A 20,539-nucleotide genomic window follows, 5' to 3' on the forward strand; every position below is an offset into this window, starting at 1 on the left:
ATCTTCAGCCACAGACAAATTACATTTCCCTAGCTAACAAAGTCACATTGGACAGAAAATACAATCAGTAGGTCAGCAACAAGTGACTATCATTGCTCTTGGATTGCCGGAGTGGTGGCCTATGAAAAATCAACATTATAAACTCAATCCAGCTCTCAGCCAACAGGTATCCATATAAAAAAAATAGCCACCTAAATTGATGTTTGGCACTTTTCTTGAGTGTTTCAGTGCAATGGAGGAGGAGTGGACTGGCATTGAATTCAAACTACCAGTAGGCAGATTCTCCTGTCACTTCAGGTTAAAAGTAAATTGGAGGGGCAGTGTGGGAAAGTTTATTGTGTGGTTATACTACTAACCAAGGCCAGGTTTACAACCTTGACCTAGAGATGAATCAGTAACTCGGACTACATGAAAAGACTGCGACAAAATCTGAGACTGTCTGGCTTGGGGTTCTGTTCGGAACTCAGAACTTGAACCTGGACCAGGTTATCCAAAAGGGTTACTAAGGTATCCCAATCCCTTTTAAAGTGAACCCTGTCTGACCTATGGTGCTGCACCAAAGCAGAGTAAAAGGAGACAGCTTCACACAGCCTTGCACCTAATATTGTTTATGCAATGGATCACGCTCAATCAATAAATATATTACTGAGCACTTCTATCACACTGGGGGTCAAGGAATGTGCAGCATCTTTCTAAGGGGTGCAACATACTCCCCTGTGTTGGCCAAAGAATTGTGGTGAGGATGAAGTTTAGAACCATTACTCTGCCTATTCCACATCCTCCTCTACCACCTTTTTGGAGAGTAGCTCGTGAGGAGGTGACAATCCTTGCACCTTACAGAGTGCAAGAGCTGCTGTTCTGGAGAGTCCTTACGCTCACTCACTTAAGGAGCAGACATGATCTTGTCCTGAGCAAGGACTTCAAGATTGGGCCATGGGATGACCTTGCATTTATATAACACTTTCATCTAAGGAACTGAGAGCACTTTACAGAGGGGAAACTAAATCCCATTATACAGATGGAGAAACGAATCACAGAGAGGTTAAGTAACTTGGTAAAAGTCAACCATGACTCTGTCATGCCTGGGTGGGTTTAGGAATGAGATATTTTTAATCCATAAAGTGAATGGCCATCCTTTTCGTGATGTAAATCGTAGTAGTGTGAAGAACTCCATCTGATTTATCTGGGAAGTCCCTGCACACAGACAAGTGCTGCATATGGCTCTCAATGTTCTTTCAAGAGAAAAGGAACTCTGTGAACATATATTACTCTCGCAGCTACGTATCTCTATTCATTTTACATCCAAACAGCAGTACTCCAACCTGTCTTCTTGTTGCTTTGCATTAGCTCTGTTTAACTGTGAGTGCTAGTAAAGATACCTCAGAGTCTCCTATCGCAGCAAAACATATCAAAAGAGTTAAGTAGGAAACTGACATTTTATCATTTTATACCTTTTAGTGCATACATCTTATTTATGAGTTTACTGAAAAATGAACTGCACTGTTCATAATACATTTCCTGTTTATGAAACTTTGAGATGGATTTCAAATTACCAGGAGACGGTTAGTTTCTATTTTAATTAAGTAATGAACGAAAAGGAGAAATGTATGATGTCCAGGGTCATCATCAGCCAGAGCTGATGCAGGACAGCGTGGTAGGATCTGACTAATCGGCATATGATGGAATCAAAGCTGACAGACAGAAAATCCTTCATTTGTAATCTGCATTTTACATATGAAATGGGCAGCTTGTATCAAAATAATTTGATTGGCAAGCTAGCACAAGCTTGAAGCCACAAACAGATGCAAAAAAGACAGCCAGCCATTTCCTTCTCTTGAAATGTGTCTGGATAAATTTGAACTGAGCACTAATTTTCGGAGTCTCTTTCAGAGCCTACATGAGCAAAGATGTGCAGATTACAAAGCATACACTTTCCACTTCCACCTGCAGATACTTTAAGTGAGCTCTCGCTCACAAAAGCTTATGCTCAAATAAATTTGTTAGTCTCTAAGGTGCCACAAGTACTCCTTTTCTTTTTGCGGATATAGACTAACACGGCTGCTACTCAAACCTTTAAATGTCATGCATCTCATGAGTACTCAATCAATACTTCCATTTTCAGGAGCAATATACAACGGTCATGGCCGTTCTATAAATACCTGAGATAGATAACATTCCCCTCCTGGGAAAGAGCACAGACTATATGTCCATAGTAAAAATTGGCCATCTGCAATTCTGTGGTCTTACTGCCTCTGACAGGCCTGTTTGTTCCCACCAAGAAGCCTCTTTTATCTGTCTTTCCCTGAAACAGTCCTAGCAAGAAGGCTCCATCTGTTATTTACTCTCTCTATGAACTGTCCAAATAGCTCTCTGCATGCTGCCCCATCCCACTCTGATAATGATTGACTACTAATGTTATCATTTATAAAAAGAACACTACAGTATTCTGTGGGGATGACTCCCAAACTTGGCATCTCACCATTTTGATGCTATGGGGTTTCAGGCTATTGCTCTAGAATCTCACTGTATTGTTAAAAGCGATGGCAATCAATATATCTGCCTTTAAACTAAACATGCCAACTTAAAAAGAAGGTGCAGCCAATCTCAGCTCCCACATCTGGCTCAAACACATGTTAATAAAGCAATTTCTGCAAAGGGAAGAGCTAGTGCTATTTTGGTCACTGCTTATTCCAGTTAGATGTCAATTAACTTTGGGCCACATTTGTGAGTGGTTACTCACGCATGTAATCCCATTGAAATCTATCCCACTGGTGAGCAGTTACAATAAAGGGTTCCCAATCTGGCTCTTTATTAGAAAACTTCAGTGGAACTGTTGGGTGCACAAGGAATGCTTATCTTAGCCCAGAGATAACAGTATGCGCTAACATGAAAAAACCAACCCAATCACCAATAGTGTCAATGAATTGATACTGGTCATTAGACAAAATAACAAAAAATTCTAAAAAGACTCACCACACATTGATTCTTCATTGAATTCTATTGCTAACATATGTTCTTTTTACCCATCACACGTGACCTGCCCCATAATCGTCTCAAATCTGATTTTTCAGAACCTTGGTATGACTGTGTCTGAATATAACTATACCATCTCAGTCAAAATTACTATGGATAAAAAAGTGTGACACATAATACCCAATTCTGAGCAATATCTTTCTGGTATCAAAGTTGTTCTTAATACAGCACAGTAATGGGTCGAGCCTACAGCAACAGGAGGGGGATGTTCAGAGCTTTACATGCCAGATGGCACATGCAGAAGCTAAACTTCCTTCAGTTTGGGACATGGAGCAAAGGAGGGAGGAAAGGAGTTTAAGACCTGATCTAAATCCTAAATCCTGATCTAAATTCAATCTGAGTCTTTCCAATGCCTTCAATGGATTTTGGATCACGCTTTTAGGGTTGCAGCAACAGATCACCCCGCACTGAACCCACCTTTGGGGTAAAATTTGAGTTACCAGCAGCCATTTTCTTTTTAAAAAATAATACCGCAAATTGGTGAAACTTGTGTGCTTTCCACATGGGAAGTTGGAGGCTGACCCAAGTTAGGGAGCGTAAGGGGTTGTGGGATGAGAACACAGGTGGTCTATCTTGATCCCCTGCAGTGCTTTACTTTGTTGATGTCAGCCTGATACCCTATTCTGTTAAACCAGAATACACAACTTGGGGCAACAGTATCATGGTTACAATATGCTCCGAGTAACATGCTTATTTAGGAGGTTCCAAACAAGAAGCGATCCAGCAGAAATGTATTCCACAATCTACATGCCTAAACCTTTCTCCTGAAGTTCATGTTTTTCCACCTCATTGTGCCTGATTCCGCTTCTGGTAGATGGGTCACAGAGGGTGAAATAAAGGCAACATTTTGGCATTGACCCTCAATTTCTTTGCTTTAGGAGTTTATATGCATAAACAGCTACTCTGACTCTCGCACAGGGCAAGCAATAATGAGGCATTAAGGAGCATTAAAAGAAGAAAAATGTAACTTAATAAATTTAGTGTTCTACTTCTCATTTAAGCACTTTTTCCCCCCTACTGACTTCAGTAATTTGAAGACCAATTCTGTGCCAAGGAATTCAGCAACTTTTTTATTTGATAGGGAAGATGCATCTCTCCTTCTGTTTATTCCTTCCTCATGGGCCTTCCCCTGCTGAGATGCAAAGAAAGAAGGATTACAAGGTACTGTACTACTTGTGCTAGGAAACTCCAATATGGAACATTCTTTATTTCAGACAAACAATTTAGAGTGTTAACATAGACTTAAGCTACCAGATTTTCATTTGGGGTTTCTAACCCGCCTACTCTCATCCCCATAAACAATCTGATACTTTGCGTAGAATGTAACCTCTAAGCCTCACTGTCTCCCTTTGAGATTTATATCTCTCCAAATCTAAAGGAACTAAAAGGTTTCCTAAATGTGTATTACATGATCTCCAAGGCCCTGTTCCAAAGGCCACTGAGGTCAATAGAAAGACTGCCTTTGACTTCAGTGGAGTTTGGATCAAGCCCCAAGGGCTACACTATCACAGTGCTTGCTCTACCTTACTACCTTGCTCAGCCTGGCGTAGACTCTGAGGCTGGCTGTAAGAAGAGCAGGGGCTGCTTGTCTGATTCTCCTCACGCTAAGCAAAAGGGCAAGGAGGGGAGGGAAGTAGGACACGCCATGGCTCCAAAGTCATACTTGCCAGCCAAAATACCTGAGCAGGGCTCAGCAGGGAGTAAGCTATTACATGAAGAAGAATGAAGTAACTTGCCCCTTTCTCCAGAACACGGGAGCATTTGTGACTCGCTGGGTGACAATTCACTCTTTAAGAGTATAAGAGCAGTCATACTGGGTCAGATCAATGGTCCATCTAGCTTAGTATCCTGTCTTCCAACAGTGGCCAGTGCCAGACGCTTCAGAGGGAATGAACAGAACAGGGCAATTTCAAGTGATCCATCCCCTGTTGACCAGTCTCAGCTTCTGGCAGTCAGAAGTTTAAGGACACCAGAGCACTGGGTTGCATCCCTGATGATCTGGGCTAATAGCCATTGATCGACCTATCCTCCACAAACTTATCTAATTCTTCTGTGAACCCAGTTACACTTATCGTCTTCACAATATTCTCTGGCAATGAGTGCCACAGGCTGACTGTGCGTTGTGTGAAGAAATACTTCCTTATGTTTGTTTTAAACATGCTGCCTATTCATTTCCTTGGGCGACCTTGTGTTATGATTTTATACAGCATTTATGATTTTATAGACCTCTATCACATCCCCCCTCAGCCATCTCTTTTCTAAAATGAACAGTCCCAAACTTTTTAATCTTTCCTTGTATGGAAACCATTCCATACCCCTAATCATTTTTGTTCCTCTTCTCTGAACTTTTTCCAATTCTAATATATCTTTTTGAGATGGGGTGACCAGAACTGCAAACAGCATTCAAGGTATGGGCACACCATGGATCTATATAGTGGCATTATGATATTTTCTGTCTTATTATCTAACCCTTTCCTACTGGTTCTGAACACTATTAGCTTTTTATTTGGCAGCCGCTGCACATTGAGCAGATGTTTTCAGAAAACCATCCACGATGACTCCAATATCTCTTTCTTGAGAGGGAACAACTAACTTAGACCCCATCATTTTGTCTGTAGAGTTGGGATTATTTTTTCCCAATGTGCATAGCTTTGTAGTTTTCAACATGGAAGGTCATCTGCCGGTTTGTTGCCCTGTCACCCAAGTTTAGTGAGATCCCTTTGTAACTCTTTGCAGTCAGCTTTGGACTTAACTATCTTGAATAATTTTGTATCATCTGCAAATTTTCCCTCCCCTTTTCCAGATTATTTATGAATATGTTGAACAACACTGGTCCCAATACAGATCCCCCTGGGACCCTGCTATTTACTTCTGTCCATACTTTTTAAAAGTCTGGAAAGGAGTACTTGTGGCACCTTAGAGACTAACCAATTTATTTGAGCATGAGCTTTCGTGAGCTACAGCTCACTTCATCGGATGCATACCGTGGAAACTGCAGTAGAACCAATTTATTTGAGCATGAGCTTTCGTGAGCTACAGCTCACGTCATCGGATGCATACCGTGGAAACTGCAGTAGATGTCTACTGCAGTTTCCACGGTATGCATCCGATGACGTGAGCTGTAGCTCACGAAAGCTCATGCTCAAATAAATTGGTTAGTCTCTAAGGTGCCACAAGTACTCCTTTTCTTTTTGCAAAGACAGACTAACACGGCTGTTACTCTGAAACCTTTAAAAGTCTGCTCATGCAGCAGAGCATCTTCATGCTCTCCTTACTAATGATTAGGGTGACCAGATGTTCCGATTTTATAGGGACAGTCCCAATATTTAGGGCATTGTCTTATATAGGTGCCTATAGCCCCCCACCTCCTGTCCCAATTTTTTACACTTGCTGTCTGGTCAGCCTATTCATGGCAGGCTGTAAAGTGACAATCTACCCTAAACTGGATCCCCGAGGAAACAGTTACACTTTTCATAAGAGACTGATGCCCCCCTTTGTGATCAGTTGTGATTCTGTAAGTGGCTCAGTGCAAGATCACAAAAGCTGGTTGAATACAGTTCAGGTAATGAAGTTCATGCATTCTTTAATTTTTAAAAAGCAAATTATTCAAATATAGGAAAATATATTTATTAACAGGCAGACTGACACACTTACATGGCATTAAATCGTACCTTTCTCTGCCAAGATAACCACTGAAATCAGCAGAACTGCAGGTGGAGTAAGGTGCTGTAAGAAATGTGTGAGGCTATAGACTCTGGCTTTAAATAATTACAAGCAAGGATCTGGGGGACAGGGAGTCAAATAAAATGTGTAACAAAACCCTTCCACCCATCCTCCCACCCCCACTGTAAAGTGCAAGAGTTCTAGTGATTAAGAAGTATCCACTGTGAATTGGACCATACAGCTACATGATCTAATAAGTGAGCTATGTGTATTCAGGCACACAGTTTGCAAAGGAGTTAAAGGGGATAATCCTAATAAGAAAGAAGCATTTGCCAAGACATTAGTTTGTTTTCCACCAAACTTAACTTATTTAAAAAAACACAACACCCAGCAATATTTGTAACCTTTTCAGCTGGTTAGATGCCCTCCACCATACAAATCAATGTACTTCTGCCCTGGTAACCCAGCACTGAAGAGAATGATCTAGCTGAATAATCCACCTGCACTAATAAAAGGGCAACTAAATGATCTAACAGGCCTTTTCTAACTCTAGCTCCTCTGATTAAACACCAGCCCTCACAGCACATTGTTCAGTTCAATGAGATGTGAACCTAAAAGACCAGTTAGGATGATGTAAATGCTATTAAACCACGAACAGTCTAAGAATCAAACACTCAGCACAGAGGCGCGTAAGACATTGGGCCACATTCGTTGTTGGGGTAAGTGGTGCAACTCTGCCAAAGGCAATCTGGCCAATTAACAGCTCTCCAGCCTCATTTCTCCATTCCCACCCCCTCACCTCAAGCATACAGAATTCAGTGATTTTGTGATAAAGATAAAAGGGTTTTATTCCAATTTCTCATCTAGCTGCATTTTTTAAATAGCTGCAGATAAGAAACGTGTCAAATGGAATGAGACAGAGAAAATTGATTTTATAAATGTTTCATTCTTTCATCAGCAATTCTTATGCGCTGACTATACTGTATTAAGAACTCTCTCTATTACTGCCTATGTATCTCTCTTGGCCTCTCTCCCTCACACTTTCCGTGCTGAAGTACATCAGTCACTCGAAGAGAGCGAAAGTTGTGATTCCTGAAGTGACAGTCCAAGACTGATGGGAACTCTAGCATACACACAAACCTTTATTAGTCATGGTTAAGCTTGCTAGAACTTACCACAAAATCACTCTTTCTTTGCATGGTCTTTTTGCTAAGGCAGTGCACTGTTACTGTGGTAAAGAGAACCCCAAAGCATTAGCCAGAGATTGGCAAGAACAAGACCAAGCTGACACATTACACAAGCCCTTTTTCCATGGTGATTACACTTGTCACGATCACAGTCTCTCCTACATTCTCAGCACATTTTTAACCAACTGCTTTAATTAACAGAAAGCTGAAAATGCAAGTGGCAGTCACAGAAATTAAATACATACCACATACACACAAACCATGCATAATGTAATGTATGCATATATTATATAAAATGCATATCGTGTATGTGAGAGTCTCATTTACGCTAAGTCCCCATTATACCACTCTAGCAGTGTTAAGTAACCAAAAGTCATAGCAAATACAATTTATAGCCACTTTAAGACCCCTTTACATTGGGCCACAATGTAAATCAGAATCGGGCTTTCTGTCAGTAACCAGATACAGATGTGCATATATAGGGGATGTTTCTTGTCATTTGTTTGATTTTTAGTTTTATTCTATTAATTCAAGGGGAGCAATGAACAAAACGATAAACTTCTTTTCCATCTACCTTCCACTATTTAGCATATCCTAGCAGAAACTATCCACTTATTGACATCACAGCATGATCGGGGTGAGCTGTAGCTCACGAAAGCTCATGCTCAAATAAATTGGTTAGTCTCTAAGGTGCCACAAGTACACCTTTTCTTTTTAAAAATTTAACGAGCTCTTACTATGTGATGTTTTCTCTTGGGTTGGGAGTGGAGAACTAGCAGTGCAATTCCTAATGTTCTGCATTTGGGTTCATACTTCATTTTTATTCTTAGCTTTCCATTACAACTTACATTACACTGTGGCGCAGTGTTGTGTTTTTCTTTGCTGTCCAGTGAAAATGAGCTCAGTGGCTGGCTACACTTCCTAGGTGTGTTTAGAGAATGGATTCTCCATGGCATAGTCATTCATTCATATGGAGGGTAGGTGGGAGAGGGAGTTATTATTTTCAACCAGGAATCATCTTATACATCAATAGAAATCCCTACACCACCTGGAAAAACTTAGTACATAGGGGTATGTGGGCAGATTTCAATACCAGTGCTATTGTTACTGGGATTGCCAGTAATAGGCACTTTAGCAGTTCAGGGAGGTGTGCATGTTGGGGGAGTGGTTTCTTTGCACTCTGTCACAGTAGGATTATTCTCCTGTATTATTTTATATTCTTACAAATGTTTGCTTAAGTGTGCATTTTTTTCGAGAAGACTGAAGGCATGCCCACCCCATGAGTTAAATGCTTTACCTCATTCCCTTTCCTCCAAGATCAGTCCAAATCAGTGAACACTGAGGAATATACACAGCACCACGCTCTGTGTTAGACCTTCTATTGCATCCTTCAGGGGGAAGGCAGGTTGCTGGTGTCTAGATCTTGCACTCTGGGAAATGTGGCCCTCAATGCATTCATTTGTTTCACTACTGAATTTATGAAAATAAAAAGAAACTCAGTTTGGAGACATTGGAGAGTTTTGATCTAATGGCCATTAATCAGCCAAACTATATACATTCTCCATTTCATAACAGCCCAACAGAAGTCATAAGACATAAAAAGCTCACCTAATTGTAGAATGCTATATTACATCACCCACAAGTTGTTCAATTAGATGCAAGAATCAGTAGGTAAAATATATGGTCTGTGTTGTACAGGAGGCTTGATGAGATGCTCATAGAGGTCTCTTTCTGGCCTTAGAAATCTATTCACTCTATTCAATGTCTTCCAGCAACTGATCAGTTTATGCTCTGATAAATATTTGATAACCCTTATAATGATCATCTTTAGTAGCGTAACTGCAAAGGTTGTTCCCCAGACATTTGTCTATGGTATTTGTTTGTTTTTAAAACTTAATAATAAAGCATTTGCCTTTAAACCCATGCTGCAGGAGTGAGCTCCACAGGTTAATTAAGTTTTGAGTAGAAAACAATCACCTTTAAGGTTGCTACATTTTAATTTCAATTCAGGATTTATGAGAATTTAAGAAACATGCATAGTAAAAAATGCATAAACAAATAAGTAATTTTGCGATTATATTGCTAAACTCTTTAATTGTAATTGATTATTTTCAATTATCCATGGAATAGTTCATCCTGAGTTTCTGCTCACTTACTCCATTCTGACCGACCTTGACTACTCACAAGACACTACAATTGTTACTGAAATTGAACAAAATTGCTTCCCCTTTTTGAATGTTTTGAAAGATTGGGTGTGAAATCACAGATTGAATATCAGCCACAGGAACACCGAGGTCATGCAAGTTAAATCTGTTACATTGCAGTGCTCAGGATGTAATCATGGAGCCAATACGCTAAAGGCTTTTGTTGCATTATCTTTAATCCATGAGGCAATTGACTTTGCTAGAGAAATGGAGAGTGGAATAGGGAAAGCAACATTAGTCGCTTGAGGCTATTAAGGAAACTTGCTAACCACAGGTTGAGAACGAAAATTGTGTCACAGATTAAAAATTGGTTAAGAGAGAGAAAGCAAAGAGCAGAAATAAGTGGCCACTTCTCACCTGAGGAGAGGGCAGGAGCACGTTGCTTGAAGGACTGGCACTAGAAGGAGTGTTGCTCCACAGAGGGGGAATGAACACTCAGATAGCAAACCTTGCCGATGACAAACATAGGGCCAAATCCCGCACTCCCAAAGCTGCCATTAAAACTTCACTGCAGGATCTGGTCTTTGGTTCAGTTAGTCAGGGTGGGACATGGGCAGGTAGAGGCACCGGCCAGCCGTCTGACCCAGGGAAGTAATTGGCCTCTGTCAGGAACTCACCTGCTTCTGGGCTCGGTTTTCTAGGAACCCAATAAGCTCAGCTGGGCCCAATAAACCTGCACTGACTGTGCTCCCTGACTGGTCAGAAGAGCCAACAGATCACCATGTAAACCCTTTAGCAAAAGCAGCACAGCAGCTGCTCAGTACGTTCCATACCGGCAGCTGTGCCAGTCCTGCTGCCTGTCTAGCCCTGGCTTCATGCTTTGCCTGCTCCACTCCAGCCCTACCTCCTACCTGCCTCTCCCTCTGAAGTTCTGATTCTGTCCACTGCCTGGCCTCCTGGCCACGGCTCCAGTTCTGCCCTTTGGTTCTGTTCTGGCTCCGGGCTCTGACCATGGGCTTGCCTCCTGACCACACCACCAGTTCTGCTGAGTCTGCTCTGACCGCTCTAGGCCATACGGACCATATAGTCTGTAGACTCCTGCTCTATGTACTAGGTTACACTGCTGACACCTCGGTGCGTGACAGCAGCAGCCAAAGGGCTGTTGTAGATTGCTTGCCTTCTGGAACAAGGATGAAGCAGGAACCACATTGTGACTCAGGCTCACAATCTGGTTGCTGTTCGGCTTTTGCTATACAGTGCCCTTTCATAAAAGTGGCTGGATTGGACCGTGCAATCCAGCCTGTGGATTCTATAACGTACTCATTGAGAAAATGACTATGTTAAAACAGAGCTGCACACAACAGGAATTAGGAGTGTCTCTAATTAAAAATGATGGCTGACATTTTAGATGCAAGAGGCAGTCAACGGAGTCAATAGGCCACAAGCAAAAAAAATAAAAAATAAAAGTCAAGAAATTTCAAACTGTACACAACACAGGGAAGACCCTACCCAATCTGACCATTGTATTCTATTATACCATCTCTAAAATTACCCCACAAGACAAGGACTTCTCCAGTACAACTTCTCAACATGATTCAAAGCCTCAGTTTAGTGCCTGCAGAAGTTCATAAAAAAACACACAGATTCATCTCCCATTTTATTTGCAACAAGTGAATAACTGAAAACCTACTGTTGATTTTATAATGGTAAACAATTGTTAGGACTATTATATTTTCAGTACACCTGGTACAAAAAAATTAACCAGGGCCCCCTAAAATAAAAGCCTGCAGCAGAAAATCAATAGCTGAAGTTACTTCTGGTCTCCTCTAGCATATCTTCTGTTCTCTATTACTGGCATCAAACTGATAGCCTGTATTTCCTCTTTTGTTGAATAAGTCAAGGGTGAGACTGCTAGTGACGTTTTGAAGATAATTTTTCTGTGCGTTCCAAATTGGGTCCCCTGCTGATCTCAGTTGTTCACAGATGTCTTCAACTCTTGCTGACAAATAATGCATAGTTACAAAGTAAGCATACTGTCAAGTTTAACTTCTTCAATTAATCTTGCATTAACATTAGATCCTGCCCTTCTGCTTCCTTTGTTGTTTTCTTTTGTCTGGTTGTTGGGCTTTGTTTTATGTAACATTTTTAAAAAGATCCTTGAGCAGTGTGACTATGTCATCACTGGCTGATGTTGCTATGACAACAATTTCACACTGCACATCTTTAATAAAACAGTGTGTCCCCGTAGAAAAGAAATCTACACTAACCTCATCTTGGCCTCTGTTGGAGGAATTAATGCCCAGTCATGCAAGGAGATGAATTTCCTGAAACGTACTCCCATTTGCTTTTACAGAAGGTACTCAGCAGGATTGGGCCCATAAAGATTATTCAAATAGGGTCTGACCCAAGTCCTTTTGAAATCAATGGGATTCTTCTCACTGACTTCAATGGCAGTTGAATCAGGCCCACAGCAAAAAGTTTTGTGTCTCCCTCCCATTTGATATGTTCAAAATTCTAAATTTCTAAACAATATAACAAAGAAGCAAAGGTCTATATTCCTTTATCATGAGTAGTATATCTGCTTTAATTGGTTCATCATCATATGACATAACTAGTTTAAACATACACGAAATGTGGTTTAAATAGTTCAAGTCCCCATATTTTGAGGCATGTAACTTTAAACAGCTCCAGAATTTCCTAATATTTTTGTTACAGTTTCCAACTCTTCTTCTGTTTCTCCAGTCACTTTGTGTAATGCGAAGATCTTTGGCTGTTGCCATTCATGGAAAAGTCCTTTGGCATAAAAAACCAATAGAGTTCTGTAAGAAAGTTTAGGGGGTGTTTAGAAGTTACTTTAAACCTACAGAAAAGATTGGTAATCCTTCTGTAGAACGGTTTAAAAAAATCTATAGACAGGATATATAATTTTCTCTTAGATTCTGTAGGTTTTTAGGGTAGTTTCCATAGAACCCTATTAAATTTCTGCTAAAATCAATAGTTTGCAGGCTCATCAAATTCTACAGGATTTTCCATGAAACACATAATCAATGATGTCCTGTCCTTCCAGGGCAGCAATATGGATTTTTATACCAAATCCTCACATTCACTCCCATGTCTCTAAATATTTTCAGCTGAAGTCATTTTGTTTAGGAACAACAGCTATGTAGGACATGCTGTTATGGAGAGAAAAGTGATTTGAACAACATCGTCTACCAATTAGAGACTAGTAAAATCTTGGTTGTGTCACTAAACTAAACAAGCTAAACAGGCAGATTGGAGCCATGATGCTTGGTTGGTGAACTCTATCCATCTATGGTATTTATCCTCACAAACCCCTGTGAGGCAGAGCAGTGCTATTATTGAGGCACAGAGAGCCTAAGTGACTTGCTCAAAGTCCCACAGGAAATCTATGGCAAAGCAGGGATTTGAACCAGAGTCTCCCATGTTGGCACCCTAACAACTGGACCAGCCTCTAGATACCATCACAACTCTAACGATCATAATAACAAAAATCCCATTCACTTTAACAGGAGCAGGATTGGGCCCACATGCTCATTTCAGTGTATTATGTTGGCCTAAAGCATAAGTCAACTTTTTCTATGTATTGACGAGATTTCCTTTCTCCCTCTAACTGGTCACCAGGAAGCACGTACTTAGCTCTATCTCCTATCCGCAATGTCAGCAGGACTCAGACCACAAGTGAAAGCTTTGAAGAGCCAACCCATAAGGAGAGAAATATTTGTATAACTTTATTTTCATGTTAGTTCCATGGATGCACATGTGCACAGATGTCAGAGCAGTGTTACTCAACCTGACTTCTATCAAGAGCAAATCTTTTCCAAACTCTGATCCAGCACTCGGATCCTTTAGCATGGCTCCATTGAAGACATCTAATTACATGATGAGTGAAAGTGATCATGAAATGATAGAGTTCATGATTCTAAGGAATGGTAGGAGGGAGAACAGCAAAATAAAAACAATGGATTTCAAGAAGACAGACTTTAGCAAACTCAGGGAGTTGGTAGGTAAGATACCATGGGAAGGAAGTCTAAGGGGAAAAACAATTGAAGACAGTTGGCAGTTTTTCTAAGAGACATTATTAAGGGCACAAGAGCAAACTATCCCACTATGTAGGAAAGATAGGAAGTGTGGCAAGAGACCATCCTGGCTTGCCCAGGAGATCTTCAATGATCTAAAAATCAAAAAAGAGTCCTACAAAAAGTGGAAACTAGGTCAAATTACAAAGGATGAATATAAACGAATAACACAAGTATGTAGGGACAAAATTAGAAAGGCCAAGGCACAAAACAAGATCAAACTAGCTAGAGACATGAAGGGTAACAAGAAAACATTCTACAAAAACATTAGAAGCAAGATGAAGACCAAGGACAGGGTAGGCCCATTACTCAATGGGGGCTGGGGGTGGGAAATAATATCAGAAAATGTGGAAATGGCAGAGGTGCTTAATGACTTCTTCATTTCGGTTTTCACCAAGAAGGTTGGTGGTGATTGGACATCTAACATAGTGAATGCCAGTGAAAATGAGGTAGGATCAGAAGAGGCTAAAATAGGGAAAGAACAAGTTAAAAATTACTTGGACAAATTAGATGTCTTCAAGTCACCAGGGCCTGATGATATGCAGCCTAGAATACTCAAGGAGCTTACTGAGGAGATATCAGAGCCATTATCTATTATCTTTGAGAAGTCATGGAAGATGGGAGAGATTCCAGAAGACTGGAAAAGGGCAAATATAGTGCCAATCTATAAAAAGGGAAATAAGGACAACCTAGGGAATTACAGACTAGCCATCTTAACTTCTGTACCCAGAAAGATAATGGAGCAAATAATTAAGCATTCAATTTGCAAACATCTAGACGATAACAAGATGATAAGTAACAGTCAGCGTGGAGTTGTCAAAAACGAATTGTGTCAAACCAACCTGATAGCTTTCTTTGACAGGGTAACAAGCCTTATGGATGGGGGGAAGTGGTAGACGTGGTATATCTTGACTTTAGTAAAGTTTTTAATACTGTCCCTCATGACCCTCTCATAACTAAACTAGGGAAATGCAACCTAGATAGAGCTACTATAAAGTGCATGCAAAACTGATTGGAAAACCATTCCCAGAAAGTAATCAGTGGTTCACAGTCATGCTGGAAGGCCATAATGAGTGGGGTCCCACAGGGATCAGTTCTAGGTCCGGCTCTGTTCAATATCTTCATCAAAGATTTCGATAATGGCATACAGAGTACACTTATAAAGTTTGTGGACGATACTAAGCTGGGAGGGGTTGCAAGTGCTTTGGAGGACAGGATTAACATTCAGAATGATCTGGACAAACTGGAGAAATGGTCTGAAGTAAACAGGATGAAATTCAATAAGGACAAATGCAAAGTACTCCACTTAGGAAGGAACAACCAGTTGCACACATACAAAATGGGAAATGACTGCCTAGGAAGGAGTACTGAGGAAGATGTATTAGCAGGAGTGTTCTAAGCAAGACACGAGAAGTAATTCTTCCGCTCCACTCCACTCTGATTAGGCCTCAGCTGGAGTATTGTGTCCAGTTCTGGGCACCACATTTCAGGACGGGGTGTGAACAAACTGGAGAGAGTCCAGAGAAGAGCAACAAAAATGATTAAAGGTCTAGAAAACATGACCTATGAGTGAAGATTAAAAAAATTGGGTTTGTTTAGTCTGGAAAAGAAAAGACTGAAAAGGAACATGATAACAGTTTTCAAGTATGTAAAAGGTTGTTACAAGGAGGAGGGAGAAAAATTGTTTTTCTTAACCTCTGAGGATAGGACAAGAAGCAAGGGGCTTAAATTGCAGCAAGGGAGGTTTACGCTGGACTTTCAGAAAAACTTCCTAACTGTCAGGGTGGTTAAGCACTGGAATAAATTGCCTAGGGAGGTTGTGGAATCTCCATCACTGGAGATTTTTTAGAGCAGGTTAGACAAACACCTGTCAGGAATGGTCTAGATAATTAGTCCTGCCACAAGTGCAGGGGACTGGACTTGATGACCTCTTGAGATCCCTTCCAGTTCTACGATTCCATGATGAAGGCAGGAAATTAGATGTCTAAATGTTAGAACTGATGACCACAATTAACTGGGTCATCAAGATTGGAGACCATTTTTAACAATCATACCATTAGGACACCAGGCCTTAGATACATTAGCGTAATAGCTATTGACTATAGCTAATGTGCTGCCCTTAGTTACATAAGGCCAACCCTATTGACTTCACTGAGGTTGCATGAGTGTAACAGATGGCAGAATTTGGCACAGACATTTCATCAGCATGTACAGGACTAAATTCAGTTGTGTATACCAGTGCCACATCACCCCTTCAGAGGGACCATGTTAGTGCAACAGAGAGATGATAATTTTTGTAGAAAAAAATCCCATGGTACATTATTTTTGTTGACCAAAAAGCATACCAGGAACACAGCAGCCCATAGGGGAAATTTATTGAATGCTTAATGATGCAGAGAGGCCAGTATACATCTGTGATAAACGTTTGCCTGACAAACACGGGTACCTCCTACCAGGCAAAAATAAATATATCCATTATTCATGGAATTATGATCAAGTTTTTTACAACACAAGTAATATCTATCAAGAATAGTTTGGGTGCAGAAAATGGACTGGGCCTTTCTATTAAGCAATTGATAATTCTGTGACAATTGTTAATTCTTGAGCAAAAACAGTTACTTAAGTATACAAAGGAAGGGTATGATTGATATGTTTATTAAATAGGACAATTACAGTATGAAGTTAAAAGAAGTAGAAAACATCCAATGTAAAACAATGGTAGTTTATATTTACACAGAGAGAAGCTTGTTTTTATCCTACAGTAATTAGTTATTAAAACTATTCCAAAAACATTATAGGTGAAATTCATTCGCCTCCATAAACTGCAGGTAATGTGTATTATATTTATGTATTTCTGCACTATAATTCATATACAACTAATAATTTCATGCTTGATCTCCCCAATGGAGTAAATGTATTTTCATTCTATGATAAGAAATGTTGGATTAGATTTATGTAGTCATCATTTACTGATTGGCTGTTTTTATTCCCCATAATTTATAAATAAATCTGATTTTCTTTCCTCTTTGAATAGGATTTATAAAGTCATCAGAAGCCCCATGGATAGTTACTAACAAACCCCTTAAGAAGGAAATGGGTTAATTACCATTATGGATGGGTGAATTCACACTGTATAGTTTTATACATAGGTAATGATCAGACCTTACTGAGTTTCCTTCTGTTTAATAGAGACTGAGAGTAAAAAAAAAGAAAAAAGAAGAAAAAAAAAGGAGAAGACAGGTGGAAATAAAAATATTTTAATGAAAGAATATACACAATGGGTCATATTTAAGGCTGCAAGTTTGTCACAGATTCCCCCCCCCCCGCCACCAGCAGCAGAGTTTGGGTGCAGGAGGGGGTAGGGGGGTGGGGCACAGGACAGGGTGAGGTGGGCTCTGAGCAGCACTTCCCTGGGGGACTCCCTGGAAGCAGCAACATCCCCCTCACTCAGCTCCTAGGTGGAGGCATGGCCAGGCAGCTCTGCGCACCACCTACACCTCCCCCTCAGCACCTGGGCTGCCCTCCCTCAGCACCCGCAGTGCCCCCGGGCAGCCCACCCCTCCCCAAGTTTTAGTCAGGGGTATGTAGTAATTTTTTGTTTACTGCCTGTGACCCGTCCGTGACTTTTACTAAAAATACCCATGACTAAAACATAGCCTAAGGGTATGTCTACACTACGGAATAAGGTTGAATTTATAGAAGTTGTTTTTTTAGAAATCGGTTTTATATATTCGAGTGTGTGTGTCCCCACAGAAAATGCTCTAAGTGCATTAAGTGCATTAACTCGGCGGAGTGCTTCCACAGTACCGAGGCTAGAGTCGACTTCCAGAGCGTTGCACTGTGGATAGCTATCCCACATTTCCCGCAGTCTCCGCTGCCCATTGGAATTCTGGGTTGAGATCCCAATGCCTGATGGGGCTAAAACATTGTCACGGGTGGTTCTGGGTACATATCGTCAGGCCCCCCTTCCCTCCCTCACTCCGTGAAAGCAAGGGCAGACAATCGTTTCGCGCCTTTTTTCCTGAGTTACCTGTGCAGACGCCATACCACGGCAAGCATGGAGCCCGCTCAGGTAACCGTCACCGTATGTCTCCTGGGTGCTGGCAGACGCGGTACGGCATTGCTACACAGTAGCAGCAACCCATTGCCTTCTGGCAGCAGACGGTGCAGTACGACTGGTAGCCGTCATCGTCATGTCCGAGGTGCTCCTGGCCACGTCGGCTGGGAGCGCCTGGGCAGACATGGGCTCAGGGACTAAATTTGGAGTGACTTGACCAGATCATTCTCTTTAGTCCTGCAGTCAGTCCTATTGAACCGTCTTATGGTGAGCAGGCAGGCGATACGGATTGCTAGCAGTCGTACTGTACCATCTTCTGCCAGGCACGCAAGAGAAGAGGATGGCTAGCAGTCGTATTGTACCATCTTCTGCCAGGCACGCAAGAGAAGAGGATGGCTAGCAGTCGTATTGTACCATCTTCTGCCGGGCAGGCAAGAGATGAGGATGGCTAGCAGTCGTACTGTACCATCTTCTGCCGAGCAGCCATGAGATGTGGATGGCATGCAGTCCTTCTGCACCGTCTGCTGCCAGCCAAAGATGTAAAAGATAGATGGAGTGGATCAAAACAAGAAATAGACCAGATTTGTTTTGTACTCATTTGCGTCCCCCCCTCCCCTGTCTAGGGGACTCATTCCTCTAGGTCACACTGCAGTCACTCACAGAGAAGGTGCAGTGAGGTAAATCTAGCCATGTATCAATCAGAGGCCAGGCTAACCTCCTTGTTCCAATAAGAACAATAACTTAGGTGCACCATTTCTTATTGGAACCCTCCGTGAAGTCCTGCCTCAAATACTCCTTGATGTAAAGCCACCCCCTTTGTTGATTTTAGCTCCCTGAAGCCAACCCTGTAAGCCGTGTCGTCAGTCGCCCCTCCCTCCGTCAGAGCAACGGCAGACAATCATTCCGCGCCTTTTTTCTGTGCTGACGCCATATCAAGGCAAACATGGAGGCCGCTCAGCTCACTTTGGCAATTAGGAGCACACTAAACACCACACGCATTATCCAGCAGTATATGCAGCACCAGAACCTGGCAAAGCGATACCGGGTGAGGAGGCGATGTCAGCGCGGTCACGTGAGTGATCAGGACATGGACACAGATTTCTCTGAAAGCATGGGCCCTGCCAATGCATGCATCATGGTGCTAATGGGGCAGATTCATGCTGTGGAACGCCGATTCTGGGCTCGGGAAACAAGCACAGACTGGTGGGACCGCATAGTGTTGCAGGTCTGGGACGATTCCCAGTGGCTGCGAAACTTTCGCATGCGTAAGGGCACTTTCATGGAACTTTGTGACTTGCTTTCCCCTGCCCTGAGGCGCATGAATACCAAGATGAGAGCAGCCCTCACAGTTGAGAAGTGAGTGGCGATAGCCCTGTGGAAGCTTGCAATGCCAGACAGCTACCAGTCAGTTGGGAATCAATTTGGAGTGGGCAAATCTACTGTTGGGGCTGCTGTGATGCAAGTAGCCCACGCAATCAAAGATCTGCTGATATCAAGGGTAGTGACTCTGGGAAATGTGCAGGTCATAGTGGATGGCTTTGCTGCAATGGGATTCCCTAACTGTGGTGGGGCCATAGGCGGAACCCATATCCCTATCTTGGCACCGGAGCACCAAGCTGCCAAGTACATAAACCGCAAGGGGTACTTTTCAATAGTGCTGCAAGCACTGGTGGATCACAAGGGACGTTTCACCAACATCAACGTCAGATGGCCGGGAAAGGTACATGACGCTCGCATCTTCAGGAACTCTGGTCTGTATGAACAGCTGCAGCAAGGGACTTACTTTCCAGACCAGAAAATAACCGTTGAGGGTGTTGAAATGCCTATAGTTATCTTTGGGGACCCAGCCTACCCCTTAATGCCATGGCTCATGAAGCCGTACACAGGCAGCCTGGACAGTAGTCAGGAGCTGTTCAACTACAGGCTGAGCAAGTGCAGAATGGTGGTAGAATGTGCATTTGGATGTTTAAAGGCGCGCTGGCGCAGTTTACTGACTCGCTTAGACCTCAGCAAAACCAATATTCCCACTGTTATTACTGCTTGCTGTGTGCTCCACAATATCTGTGAGAGTAAGGGGGAGACGTTTATGGCGGGGTGGGAGGCTGAGGCAAATCGCCTGGCTGCTGGTTACGCGCAGCCAGACACCAGGGCGGTTAGAAGAGCACAGAAGGGCGCGGTACGCATCAGAGAAGCTTTGAAAACCAGTTTCATGACTGGCCAGGCTACGGTGTGAAAGTTCTGTTTGTTTCTCCTTGATGAAACCCCCCGCCCCTTGGTTCACTCTACTTCCCTGTAAGCTAACCACCCTCCCCTCCTCCCTTCAATCACCGCTTGCAGAGGCAATAAAGTCATTGTTGC

General features: G+C 42.1%; 1 long non-coding RNA gene across 1 annotated transcript in view; it reads right to left on the reverse strand.

Annotated features, from left to right (window-relative positions):
- The window catches only part of LOC142073238 (uncharacterized), a 416,891-nt gene that overhangs the window by 302,883 nt on the left and 93,469 nt on the right, over positions 1-20,539 (reverse strand). The gene's annotated exons all lie outside the window — the stretch shown is intronic.

Source organism: Caretta caretta, chromosome 9 (genome assembly GCF_965140235.1).
Source record: "Caretta caretta isolate rCarCar2 chromosome 9, rCarCar1.hap1, whole genome shotgun sequence".
Lineage (NCBI taxonomy): Eukaryota > Metazoa > Chordata > Testudines > Cheloniidae > Caretta > Caretta caretta.